The sequence below is a fragment of the Carlito syrichta genome, unplaced genomic scaffold (assembly GCF_000164805.1).
Source record: "Carlito syrichta isolate Samal-C Ts95f unplaced genomic scaffold, Tarsius_syrichta-2.0.1 Scaffold308802, whole genome shotgun sequence".
NCBI classification, from domain to species: Eukaryota; Metazoa; Chordata; class Mammalia; order Primates; family Tarsiidae; genus Carlito; species Carlito syrichta.
This window is the reverse complement of record NW_007252898.1, coordinates 118,603-132,028: the sequence shown is the minus strand read 5'-3', so window position 1 is coordinate 132,028 and position 13,426 is coordinate 118,603.

The following is a 13,426-nucleotide window of genomic DNA, read 5'->3' as shown; positions in this document are numbered from 1 at the left end:
AATTTCTGGCATATTTATGCTTGCTGTTTTCTCATACTACTATAACTTTTATTCCACTAATTGTCAATGCTGTTTAGTCAAAACCACCAGGTACACCTGCAGTTGAAAAAAAGTTGATTCTGTTAGTCAATCTCATAAACACTTGGTAAAGGCCTGCAAAGACCTAAATAGTGAATGCAAACCCTTTCTTTCTATAACTTTTTGCTTTTCCCAAAAGCACATATTGGCTTTAACAATTCTTTAAAACTTAACTGATTTATTCCCGCATGCTTGTATGGTGGCCACATATTTCTCTCACCCTTTGGCAAAAGTGAAACAGTCTATGTGTCCCATTTTCACTTGGAGGGGCTTGTCTCTGTTTGGAATTCAGATTATTTGGATGAATGCAACATCGGCTCTAAGATGGACTCACAAAAAATTATGATTTTATATATTAACTGAATTTCTTTAAATAGGATGAGAGCAAGGTTTTTGCAGCTCTACATCCTATGTGGAAATGGTAGTTCTATACACCCTTTTAAATCCTACCCATTGCCATGACTTTAACTATCTCCTCTCTGGATAACATCACACTCACCAGTGCAATATCTAGTTCTACACCTTAAAAAAATATAATGGAATCTCAATATCACTCTAGATATAACTGATCCAATATACTTTGCTCTAACACCCTTCCTTCCTTCGTCACTTCTCTCTTTCCCTCATTTTCTTCTGGTATGTAAAAAAATTTCTACTGGTGGGTAAAAATCCTTCCTTCCTTCCACCCTTCCTCCCTCCCTCCTTCCTTCCTTCCTTCCTTCCTTCCTTCTTCCTCTTTCTCCCTCTTTATTTCCTCCCTTTTGAAGATGTTATACTTCCTAAAGTATTGTCTAGAGATTGAATAATAAGGTTGGTAAAGTCAAAAGACAAGTCAATTCTTTCAAATTATGTATACATAAACTTTAAAAAAGGAACTTTGTAGTCAAGCAAACTAGGATTGAATCTTGGCACCACTCTTAAGAACTATGTGAGAACTTGATTCCTGTCATCTTGCATTGCTCCTCTGACACCATGAGCTTCACCACTTGCTCCACCACTTTCTCCCCCAACTACCATTCCCTGGGCTCCCTCTAGCTGTCCAGTGTCAGCCCAGCCTGCCAGTGGCATGGCCAGTGTCTATGCAAGCACCAAGGGCTCATGTTCCCAGATCTTCGTGTCCCACTCCACCAACTTCTGGGGTGGCTGGAAGTCTGAGAGCCCAGCTGCAGGGATGGTTGTAGGTGGTGGGAAGGGGGAACATCCAAAGCCAGAATGACAATGGAAGGCTTGAATGACCACTTGGCCTCCTACCTGGACAGGATGAGGAGCCTGGAGATCAAGACTCAGAGGCTGGAGAGCAAAATCCAGGAACACCTGTATAAGAAGGGACTCCAGGTCAGAGACTGGGGCATTGCTTCAAGATCATTGAGGATCTGAGGGCTCAGATCTTTGCAAATCCTGTGGACAATACCTGCATTGTTCTGCAGATTGACAATACCTGTCTTGCTGTCGATGACTTTAGAGTCAAGTATGAGACAGAGCTGGCATGCACCAGTCTGTAGAGAACAACATCCATGAGCTTTGCAAGGTCACTGATGACACCAATGTCTCTCGACTGCAACTGGGGATAGAGATGGATACTCTCAGGGAGGAGCTGTTCTTTATGAAGAAGAACCACGAGGAAGAAGCAAAAAGCCTGCAAGCCCAGATTTCCAGCTCTGAATTGACCATGCAGGTAGAGGCTCCTAAATCTCAGGACCTTAGCAAGATCATGGGGGACATCCAGACAGCTCATCTGGTATGATGAGCTGGCTCAAAAGAACGCAGAGGAACTAGACAAGTACTGGTCTCAGCAGATTGAGAAGAGTGTCACAACAGTCACTCAGTCCTTTGAGATCAGAGCTGCCTTTGAGCTCAGAGCTGCCAAGAGGATGCTCACAGAGCTGAGACATATAGTCCAGTCCTTGGAGACTGACCTGGACTCAACGAGAAATCTGAAGGCCAGTTTGGAGAGCGGCCTGAAGGAGGTGGAGGCTTGCTACGCCATGCAGATAGAGCAGTTCAACTTTCATAATGACATAATCAGCCCTGCTGCAGCTAGAGTGCAGGCTGGCACAGACCCAGGCAGCGGACCAATGCCAGGGCCAGGAGTCCCAGGCCCTGCTGAACATAAAGGTCAACCTGGAGGCTGAGATCACCACCTGCCACTGTCTGATGGAAGATGGAGGGACTACAGTCTTGGTGATGCCCTGGACAGCAGCAACTCCATTCAAACCACTCAAAAGACCACCATCCTCAGGATAGTGGATGGCAAAATGGTGTTTGAGACCAATGACATCAAAGTTCTGAGGTGTTGGGACAGTGGGAACAGGGTCCTCTTTGGGAAGCAGGAGGCCAATAAAAAGTTCACAGGTTAAAAAAAAAGAGCTATGTGGTATTGAGCAAATTAATTAAAATTTCTTGTGTACTTTTTTCTCATCTGTGAGAAAAGGCAATACTACAACTGCTTTTTGGAGTTGTCATGAGGATTTCATAAATTATTATATATAAGGCAGTTATGCAATTGTCCAGTACTTAATGAATGGTATCTAAGCATTAATTATTACTATTGTAAGGAAGAACTTTTCCTCAATTCTCCTAGGGTCCTTGGCAAGGTCAGAAAATAAAATGGACAAAAACAGATTAAAAAACATTCAAGTTTATTCAATAAACATTTAAGTGGCATAGAATGCTGCAGAAATGAAGACCTGAAGATCCAGAGAACACTGTCTAATTTGGTGTTTAGGTTCAGTGATGAACGGACAGACATGTAGAAATGTGATTTGTTGAAAAGATGTACTCTAATCAGAATAGACTGCTGGAGGGGGCAGTATGGCCTGACTGCAAGGCCTGTTTGTTCCGATTCCTCTTGGTCTTTCTGTGTAACATTCCTTCCCTTCAAGTATAGGGCAAGATTGCTCTGGAATGTGATTCTATGAACTACTTTTAGACAAAATAGGTCAGATAATTTCTCTATAGCCAGCTCCTATGCAGAAAGGTGAAAGGTCAGAGTGATTTTTCTAAGCTTTATGACTGGAGGAGAGGAGTTCTATTTTCTATGGCCTACCTTAGAAAGAAGGAATTCAAGTTTCTAAGGTCTGCCTTGGAGGAGAAAAGGAAGCAGAAGAAAGAAGAGTAGAAGGTCAGAAGGAGTTAACTCCTGAGACCTCTTCATTCTCATTGAGTTGAAAGTACTCAGCATGCCAAGGCACCATACTTTAAGGTATTGTGTTCCGAGCCTCAACGTTTCTCCTATCTGAAAATCTGCTGAAAGTTTAAAAAATCAAGAGCTGGGACAGTGGCTGTGGACAGAAGGATCCAGTTAGATGAATAGCAAAACAAATCTGCAAAAGGAGTGAAGAATATAGATTGGCATGATAATGAATAGACACAAAAGAACAAATCTAAGCACATGGAACTATCTGAGCATACTAGAATAAATGTAACTCACTCATTGGCTCATCGGTCATTCAGTAAATTTTTTTTTACCATAAGCCATAAATTCCAGGCTTGCTTTTATGTCCTAGGGATACAATTCGGAGGTCAAACAGAGACAGTACCTGTCATTATGAAAGTCACAGTGTCAGCATAGCGATAGATCTAGATAGTAATCCAATACAGATGACAAAAAATAATAAATAAAAGAGAGAGGCAGAGGGCGTCCGAAGTGGTTTGGAACGCGGCCTCAACGGCTGCTCCTCGCTAGGGAGTCGGGAGAGACTCAGGGTCAGGTGGGTCGGTTTCGGCCGCGGCTCCTAGGGCAAGGCCTGTGTGGGTTGCGGACGGGCATGCATGTTCTGGGACCGGGAGGGGCCGCGTTTCGTGGTTCTCCCCGGGTTTAGTCTCCGGAGAATCCTGGCTCTGATGACAGGGCCTTTGGCGATCAGTAATTAAGAGCCATAGGAGATGAACGGGGAAGAGCCCGACTGCCAGGGTTTATGGTTGTCAGGGGTCGTTCCGTGCGAATCAGTGTTGACAAAAGGGATAAGAAGATGTGTGTCAACGGACGTAATGTCAGGTCCAGATGTGCCATTTAATGTGGGGCTCAGTGATAGAGTAGCGTGGGGTTGCATGGGGTGTTGGCGAAAGAGGGTTTCTGTTTCAGGTTTCAGATTTCTCTTAGAGTCCATGCTTGGGGAGACCTATGTGCATCTGGGTTTAGAGGCCTGAGAAGGCTGGGACTCTGGAGGCCCCAGGGCCCTGGAGAGCGGATGCCTTTGAGGTTCAATCTTGGGCTACTGCTAACAGTCGTGATTAAATGTATGTTTACTAATGGATTATGCCTTTTATCGTTAGTTAACATACACTTAATCACGACTGTTAGCAGCAGCCAGATTGAGCCTCGAGGCTCTCCAGGGCCCTCCAACCCTCCGGAGCTCCAGCCTTCTTAGGCCTCAACCGCAGGTGCACGTGGGCCTCCCCAAGCATGGACTTCAAATGAAATCTGAAATAGAAACCCTTTCGCTAACACCGCTATCCATCCACAAAGATCTGAGTACTACATGTCCTCACTCATAAGCGGACCCTGAACATTTATCAATACTATAAGAAAGGGATTGGTAGTAGTGGGACACTGCCGGGGGCAGGGCGGGGGGGGGCGCATATAACATCAATATAGGTACCCAATCTCATACCAGGTGAAGTGAGGATCGTGGGGAGGCCTAAACTTTACTTGTACGATGACCAGTTATGTACCCAACTCTGAACTGTACTCTACATCTTTAAAATAAAAATAAACTTCAAAATAAAATAAAAATTCAAATAACAACAACAACAAAAAAAGAGAAACCCCACGGGGACAGGGTAAGTCAAATAATTCCTTTTTGAGGGATAGGTAATAGAGCTGAGATGTTAAAAAGTTCTATTAACTTGTCAGCTAAATATACCATTCTTCCATATTGACCTGAAGAAGTATAAGATGACGTGCTTATTCCCACCATTTAATTCCTGCTATAGTAGAATAAAAAGGGAAATGGTGGGATTTTTATGCATATTAACTGGACATCAATTATTGATGGATTTGTTTTATGTATTATTAACCAGATACTTTTAGACTTAAATGAGACTATCCTAATTCCCTTGACTCACCTCTTTCTTTCCCCCCCAAAATGGTTTTATTTATTTGAAAATGCAACAAAACTGATTACCCAGAGTACAACCTTGACTAAAATATTTACTTAAATTTAAAACCCAGATGTAAATGGTAAAAATTTTAAAAATGATCCTGGAGTGCTGCAAAATGTTTAAATTTTATAAGAGGCAAAATAGTCATAACACCTTGAAGTAGATCATTCTCTTCTTCCAGAATACTCTCTTTCATTTATCAAAAACTGAAAAGCAAATCTTAAGATGCAGTGGCTTTGAACAGCATGGTTTGTTACAAGATAAAATCTTGTCTACATTGTAGCCTGTGCTGTGTTTCTAAAAATTTGTTTACTTTTTGAAGAGTAATTTTTAGTATAGATTTGCTGTCTAGCCTTTACTTGTTCCAGTAGAGATGTATGTGTTCTGGAAAGAACAAAAGACCAGCATGGAGACAATATAGCCAAAGTACAACCATTTTAACATTATTTAGCATTCTTATTTTTTTTTTTTACAGTTCTCTTTAATTTTCCCTCTAATCATCAGCCAAGGACAGAACTGGTTTCTCAAAGGTAGCTATTAATAATTGTCTTGTGCCGGGCTCCATGGCTCAGCCTGTAATCCCGCGCCTTTGGGAGGCTGAGGTGAGTGGATTGCCTGAGCCCACGGGTTCGAGACCCGCCTGGGCAGCGAGACCTCATCTCTAAAATAAATCAAAAAATTAGCCGGGCGTGGTAGTTCCAGCTCCTTGGAAGGCTGAGGCGGAAGGATCGCCGGAGCCTGGCAGGTCGAGGTTGCAGTGGCTGGGAGCGGCCACTGCACTCCAGTCTGGGTGACAGAGTGAGACTCCAACTCAAAAAAAAATAAAAATAAAAAATAATTGTCTTGTAACCTTTAGGTACTGATTACTTTGATATTTGTCTCAAAGTCATGAAGACCAAGCTAACCTAATCTATTGTAATCAGCCCTTGATGACCTACATGACACAGAGAGACACCATTATCATGGCAACAATTATGTGGCTTGCTGTCCATCACCATGGCATCAGTTTCTGTGCTTACCTGCCCCCCTTATGATGACATAAAACAGACCACCACCCAATCACCTTAGTGACCTACCCACACCAAAGAGAAGTCTTAAAAGTATTATGCCTCAAGCATCCACCGCCATGCTTTTGTTAAGCTCTAGCCAGTCATGCTTTTCTTTAAGCCCTTGTCTCCTCCTCAGTCTGGGGAAGGTGGATCCCCCTTTTCTCTCTCTCTCCAATCAACTTTCTAAATAAACAATTTCTCCTTATCTAATTTCTATGCAATTCTTTGCATCTTACCCATGACACCAGCCTATCCCACTGATCTAACAGTTCTCTTCACATAATTGATTAGAAAAGATTAGAAACACAGGTACTGAAAATTATTTTGGATTTGAAACTTACACTTATGAATTAACTTTTAAAAGGAACATTATTTTGATGACTACATTTTGATGCAGGTGTTCTAGTGGAGTCACAAGATGATCGCTTTTTTGGGAAGATACTGAATTTTATTGAAAGAAAAGTAAATGTGTACTTTCAATGGCTCTTCATGTAAATAAATTTTGGGAGAAAAATAAAGCAGAAAGAGATGTGAGTTTAAGTTTAAGTACAGTGAGATTGTTTCTTCTTTCTTCATTGAGTGCAAACTTTTTGGAATATAAGAAAGGGGGCCAGGACTAGGAACCGAGCAGTGATCTAGCAACACAGAGGCAAGGATCATAGCACCAAAGCAAGCTTGCTTTTCAGATCCTGGAGTAGCCAATTGTAGGTTATTCTAGAATCTATATTTACATTTGCTTTTGTTTCTCACCTTTATTACCTGAAACAAACATCACCAAGTGTCCATTTTTGGTCCCTGTTTTATGTGATTGTTTGTATTTACCATTATTGTTTTTAAACTTTTAACTTAATACCAGTAGCAGGTCATATGGAATATGCCCAAAGAGTTTTTGGGTTTACTTTTGTGATATATATGTCAAAAACAAACCATGGCTATTCTTTTAATATGTTATAATTATTATGGAATTTCTAAAACTACTATAAAATAAATGCCTCACAGTAATAATGAATACAGTTGTTTTTAGAAGCTGTTTCATAACAACACAAGCACTATAAAGCCACAAATGTGCAAAAGCAAAAGAAGCTAAAAAAGTCATCTATATTTGGACAGAATGTCCTGTTATTGAAACTCAGATGTCAGATCCACTATATTTAGGAGAAAGATTTCAGCATGGTGACTTTGGTTTTTTTTTTTTTCTGCATGTCATACATCAAAGTGTCTCTAAAGGAGTGAAATATCTGCTGTTCATAAGGCTAGGCTGGATTCAGTAGCCTACAAAGGATTTATATTAGATATAAAATGCACTACATTTTTTGGGCTATTGCAACATCCATTGGTCAATAAGACAATTAAAACGATTAAACTTTGCTGTGTTATTCACAATAGTAAAAACATGGAACCAACCTTACTGCTCATTGAAAGTGAACTGGATAAAGAAAATGTGGTACATGTACATGATGGAGTATTATGCAGTTGTAAAGAAGAACAAAATCATGGACTTCACAGCAAATTGTATGGAGTTGGAGACCATCATACTAAGTGATCTAGCACAGAAACAAAGAACTGAATACCACATGTTCTCACTCATAAGTTGGACCTGAACATTAATCACTTCAGTGCAAAGGAGGGATTGGCAGTTGCTGGGCACTGCTAGGGGAGGGATAAAAGGAATGGGGGTACGTAACAACACACAGAGTATCTGATCCTATACCAGGGGAGTGAGGGCCAGTTGGAGGCCCAAATTCACCTGCATTCAACCTACTTGTGTAGCTAATCCTTACTTGTGCACCACATCTCTAAAATAAAATCAAATTTAATAAAAAATAAGTGCTTTTTAAAGCTTTAATGTGAAAAAATAAAACTATTAAACTAAAGAGTTTAAAATTATTATTATGAGAAAAAAGGCAAATGTCTGTATTTTCCAAGAAAGGTCCTAAGCCATGTGGAAGACTTTTTAAATACAATGAAAAACTAGCATCATTGTGTGGGGTTACAAATAAACAAACAAACAAATGCTCATTTAATCCTTAGAGACTTTAGAGTAAATAAAAGAATTAAATTCCAATTTTTGTGTACAATTAGACAACTCACACAATACTCATGAACATACATGAGTATGTGGCTATATTAATAAAATAAACTATAAAGCCATCAGTTAATAGTATATATATATATATACTATATGCATATATGCGTGCTTATTAATGTATGGTGTGTGCATCACAAAATATATCTTTGCCTTAAGAATCTTCAGTTTTTTTCCTTCCCACACCTCCTTTTAAGAATTCCTGAAATATATACACAAATATTTACTGAAGATAATTAAAAAAAAATTAGGCAGGTAAAAATAATCATGATGAAAATAAAATATGCAAAAAAAATTTTTAAATCATACCAATAGGTGGAATAGTAAAGGAATTCTTTACAAAATATATGTGTTCGTGTTGATTGACACACACGGGAGAAATTTCAGCTACATTATAATTCCAATCTTTACTTTCCTAATATGTATGAATGAAGACAATAGTAAGTAATTAAAAAAATTTTGGCCGGGTTTGGTGGCTCAGCCTGTAATCCCAGCACTTTGGGAGGCTGAGGCAAGTGGATAGCCTGAGCCCACGGGTTCAAGACCACCACAGGCAACTTGACGAGACCTTGTCTCTACAATAAATAAAAAATTAGCCAGGCATAGTAGTGTGCGCCTGTAGTTCCGGCTACTTGGAAGGCTGAGGTGGAGGGATCGCTGAAGCTCAGTAGGTTGACGCTGGGGTGGCTGTGAGTGTGCCACTGCACTCCAGCCTGGGCGACAGAGTGAGACTCCATCTCAAAAAAAATTTTTTGTGTGTGTGAGCTCTAAATAAAAATCTCAGACTTAGCACGTAGTTAGTGACAGTGTGAACTTGGAAATTTTACTTTTCCTTTCAAACCAGAGAATAACTAAGATTGACCAAATGTTCAGTTATGTCTTATTAAACTGTATGGACAACATATCATTACAGAGTGCTTGCTTATGAGATATATTAAAATGTTTTGGTAAATAAAAGTTTTAAATATATGTATATGATGCATACACATAAAATATTACTTCCAATTTTTGTTAAAAACTATAACAAAATATATACAAATACAAATTATAAAATTTTTCATCAAGGCATTGGATGGTTAATGAGCCCACACCGGAAGCTAAGAATTTCTTCATTTAGTTATTAATGTTTATTATATAATACTTAATATTCATTAAGATGCCATTCTAATGAGATTATACCTAGTGAATTCCAGTATTCTATGCTATAACAGACCTTTAAAATGCATCTCTGTCACAGCATTCTGTCTATGAACATGCCAGTAAAATAATAGTATGTTTAATTAAATTATTTGATAACTCTGCTGATAATAATTTTCTAGTAAACTTTGATACCTTTGATCTTGGCTGTAGGAAAAAAAGTAGTTCATGAATTAAAGTATATTTTATTTCTAATCATGTCCTACTAGAGTAATGATTTAACACTATAAGGAATTAAAGATATGATAGACAAAATGTATGAGATTTAAATTCTTTATCCAAGATACTCTCAAAACAGGTATTTTTGTCAACTAGTATTTTAGGAACTTAGAACTGATTGTGTTTATGTATATCTGATGTCACTTTGATTGGAGTTAGTAAGAAAAAAAATATAGATTCTAAATTTTTGACAAAACAGATCAACCTGGAAGTATTATAGTCCAAGTAAAAGCTCGGATTCTATCTCTCAATGCCAGTAAATCGACAGACAGGAAACTGGCAGAAAGTTTATTTCTAAATTCACAATTCAGAGAGACAGAACCTGGCTCCTGGCATTTCTGGAACAGTCCTGCCCACCCCTTAGATTTTACAGTCTGTTTTATAAGTTTAGGGTTGTTGGTATCTAGTGACTGACTGCATGACTGACAGAGCATTGTATAGAACTTAAGTTGCAGCCACATTTTGCCAGTAGTAGCATTTATGGTCCACACTTCCTGACACCAGTTACCAAGGGTAGCCCACAGTTTCTTTTATCAATAACACCAAGCAGAGGAGTTGATCAAGGATGCCAAAGAGTAATGGAATCAACAGAGCCCATCACAAAGCAAAACATTATTCACTACAACGTATTGTTTTTTTAGTAGTTATAATACACAAAAAGTTATGCAAATTGCAAAACTTATGGTTATATGGGTAATATATTTTCCAAATCTATGGCTACTGATAAAAAGGAACAAGGATTCATGTCTCTCAGTTGAATGAACACAGTCTGCAAAGGAGTTAAGGATTCCTTGAAGTAACTTGTGGGGGAATGTATAGGAGATGAAGGAAAATGCTTTTCTTTGTTAATTCTCAGGAATGTCAGTACATGCAGGCCTGCTTGAATGCTCATCTTGATTTTCTTTAAGGGTTGTAGCAATATGCACAGACAATAGTGAGTTTCTGTACCAGAAGATTATAAATAAAATCAGCTTCTCCATTCTCACAAATCAGAAAATAAATTGCTAAGTATCCATGAGCACAGTATTACAAATATAGCTCATGAAGAAGAGCTATGGTAGCAGCTTCACCTTATGAAGCTGCTACGAGGGGTAGGAAATTTTGTGTACATTCCTATATATAATCTACATAGCAGCCTGCAAAATAAATGATTCACCATCCTTTTATAAGTGAGGAAAGTGAAGTCCGGTTAGATACATGACTTGAGCAAGGTTACACAGTTAGTAGCAGAGCCAAGATTCAAGTCCTGACTTCTCTAACTTCACACTCTTAGCTATTTCCACTTGACTATGGCAGATTCATTGTGACATAATTCTGAAATCATTATCCCCTAGAAGCAATATAAAATCACATTCTTATGTATTTGAATTATTTATAAAAGCCATCAAGCTTAAGTTTATCATGAGAGGACCTAACTAGTAAATACATGTTAAATTCATCTAATTCCTCCATTTAAAAATTCCAATTGCATGTAACCAAAGACTGTTCTTTTTAAATTGTTGATAGCATAAAGAATTTTGCCTGATATTAAGATCATGACTCCTGCTTTCTTTTGTGTTCCATTCTCCTGAAGGTTTGTTTTCAATTTTCTAACTTTGACTCTGTGGGTGTCCTTTGTAGCAAGATGTGTTTTTTGGAGGTGGCATATTGTTGAGTCGTGTTTTTTTTTTTTTTTAAAGCCAGTTTGCCATTCTATGTCTTTTCTTTGGTGCATTTAGTCCATTCACATTCAGGCTGATTATTGAAATGTGAGAGTTTATCCCTGTCATGAGGCTCTTATAAAGTGTTTTGTTGTTGTTTGTTTATTTGTTGATTTTATTTTAATTTGGGGGTTGATATGTGTGTGTTTTCAATTTTATAGTCATGATGCATGCTGTGTGATCCTGTTTTCCTGTGTTCTTGGGAAGTGCATGGTCATTCTTTTATTCTCTTTCTTCTATGCTTAATACCTTCTTAAATGTCTCCTCTAGAGCTGATCTGGAGGCAGCATAAACTCTTAGGGATTGAATGTCTGGGAAGGATTTTAATTTTCTATTACTAATGACGTTTAGCTTAGCTGGGTAGGAATTGTTTATCTTTGAGAACTTTGAAGATTGGACTCCAGTCTCTCCTACCCGGTAGTGTTTCTGTAGAGAAATCTGCTGCTATTCTAATTGGTCTTCTCTGGTAGGTAGATTATTTCTTTTATACTTACTTTGTGTAAGTGAATTACTATGTGTCTAGGAGTTGGTCTTCTGATTTGATGCCTTGCAGGGGTTCTCTGAATCTCTTGTGTTTGGATGGTTGTGTCTCTGATGAGATGAGGGAAATTTTCTTGGATTGTTTCATGGAATGTCTGTTCAAGGGTTTTCTCAGTCTCTCTTTCTGTTTCAGGGATACCGATCAAGTGTAAGTTTGGCCTCCTAATATAACTGCACATTTCTTGAAGGCTTTGTTCTAGCTATTAAATTTCCTTTCTATGTTTTTAACAGATTGAGTTAATTCCATATTTTGGTATTCAAGCTCTGAGAGTCTTTCTTTTGCTTTGTTAATTCTGTTTCTCATACTGTCAGTGTATTCTTTAGTTCATTGACTGTGTTCTTTATGGCTAACATCTCTGTAATTAATTTTTTCATGTTTTTGTCTTGCCTTTCTTGGTTCTTATTCATCTTCTGCAACTATTCCTTGATTGCCTCATTTGTGGATTGAGACCAGTCAATCTGGGCACACTTCATTGTCTGAGTTCTGAAGTTTATATTCTGCAGGTCTGTCTTTCTAGGGTTCTCTTGCTTACCTGTGTTTTTCATTGATTTCTCTTCATTGGTGATGGATTTTTCTTTTCTCTTTACTTCCGTTGCTCAGTGAGAGAAGGAATAGTTTTCACTTCTGTTTGCTCAACCCCTATTCTTCCTTAGGTAAAACTTCTGGATTTGTTCAATTTTGAAGCCAGGTTGGGGGGTGGGGAGCTGAACTGTCCTTTTGCAGCTTTGAGATTTGAATAAGGTGTATTGTGGGGGGCTAAGATTCAAAAGCTGCCTGCAGATCACAATGTTTGCTGACTGAGGTGTGGGCCCCCTGAGATCCACTTCCCACCACTTCATAGTATGTCCATGCAATGGGAATGTATGTATACCCCCGGGTGCAAAATAATGTACGGAGAAAAAGAGAATGGAGAAGAAAAGGCAATGAAGAGAAGGAAATAGAGAAATAGAGAAGGAAAAACAAATCAACTAGCCAACAGACCAACCAACCAACCAGTAAAAAAGAGAAAAAAAGCTAAAACTGACAAAATGAGAATATTTTCACACTCATATATGCTCTTATGTAAAAAAAAAGAAGCAGAAGGAATAAAACACAATGAAATACACAAAATATATAGGGAGAGCATAAAAATAAAAGTAATAAAAGAGCATAAAACAACCGCAAAAAGAACCAAAAAAGTTTTTTGTAATCCTTGAGCGCCCTCTTATGGCAGTTTCTGAAACTTTGTGTTCCTTGTCAGTGTGATCCAGACGGTAGGGGACACGACCTCTAAATCTGTTCCCCTGCTCACCGTGCTTCAGAGGGAGGCTATGAACTGCTCCAAACAGCTCTGCCTGTGTCCAGGCCTCTCCCTGAGCACAATCAGATTGCTCCCCGCCTGAGCACATGTCACATGCCTCACAAATCACTGAAGGAAGGGAGCTGGATCAGTTTAAAATTCCCACCCTCTCCC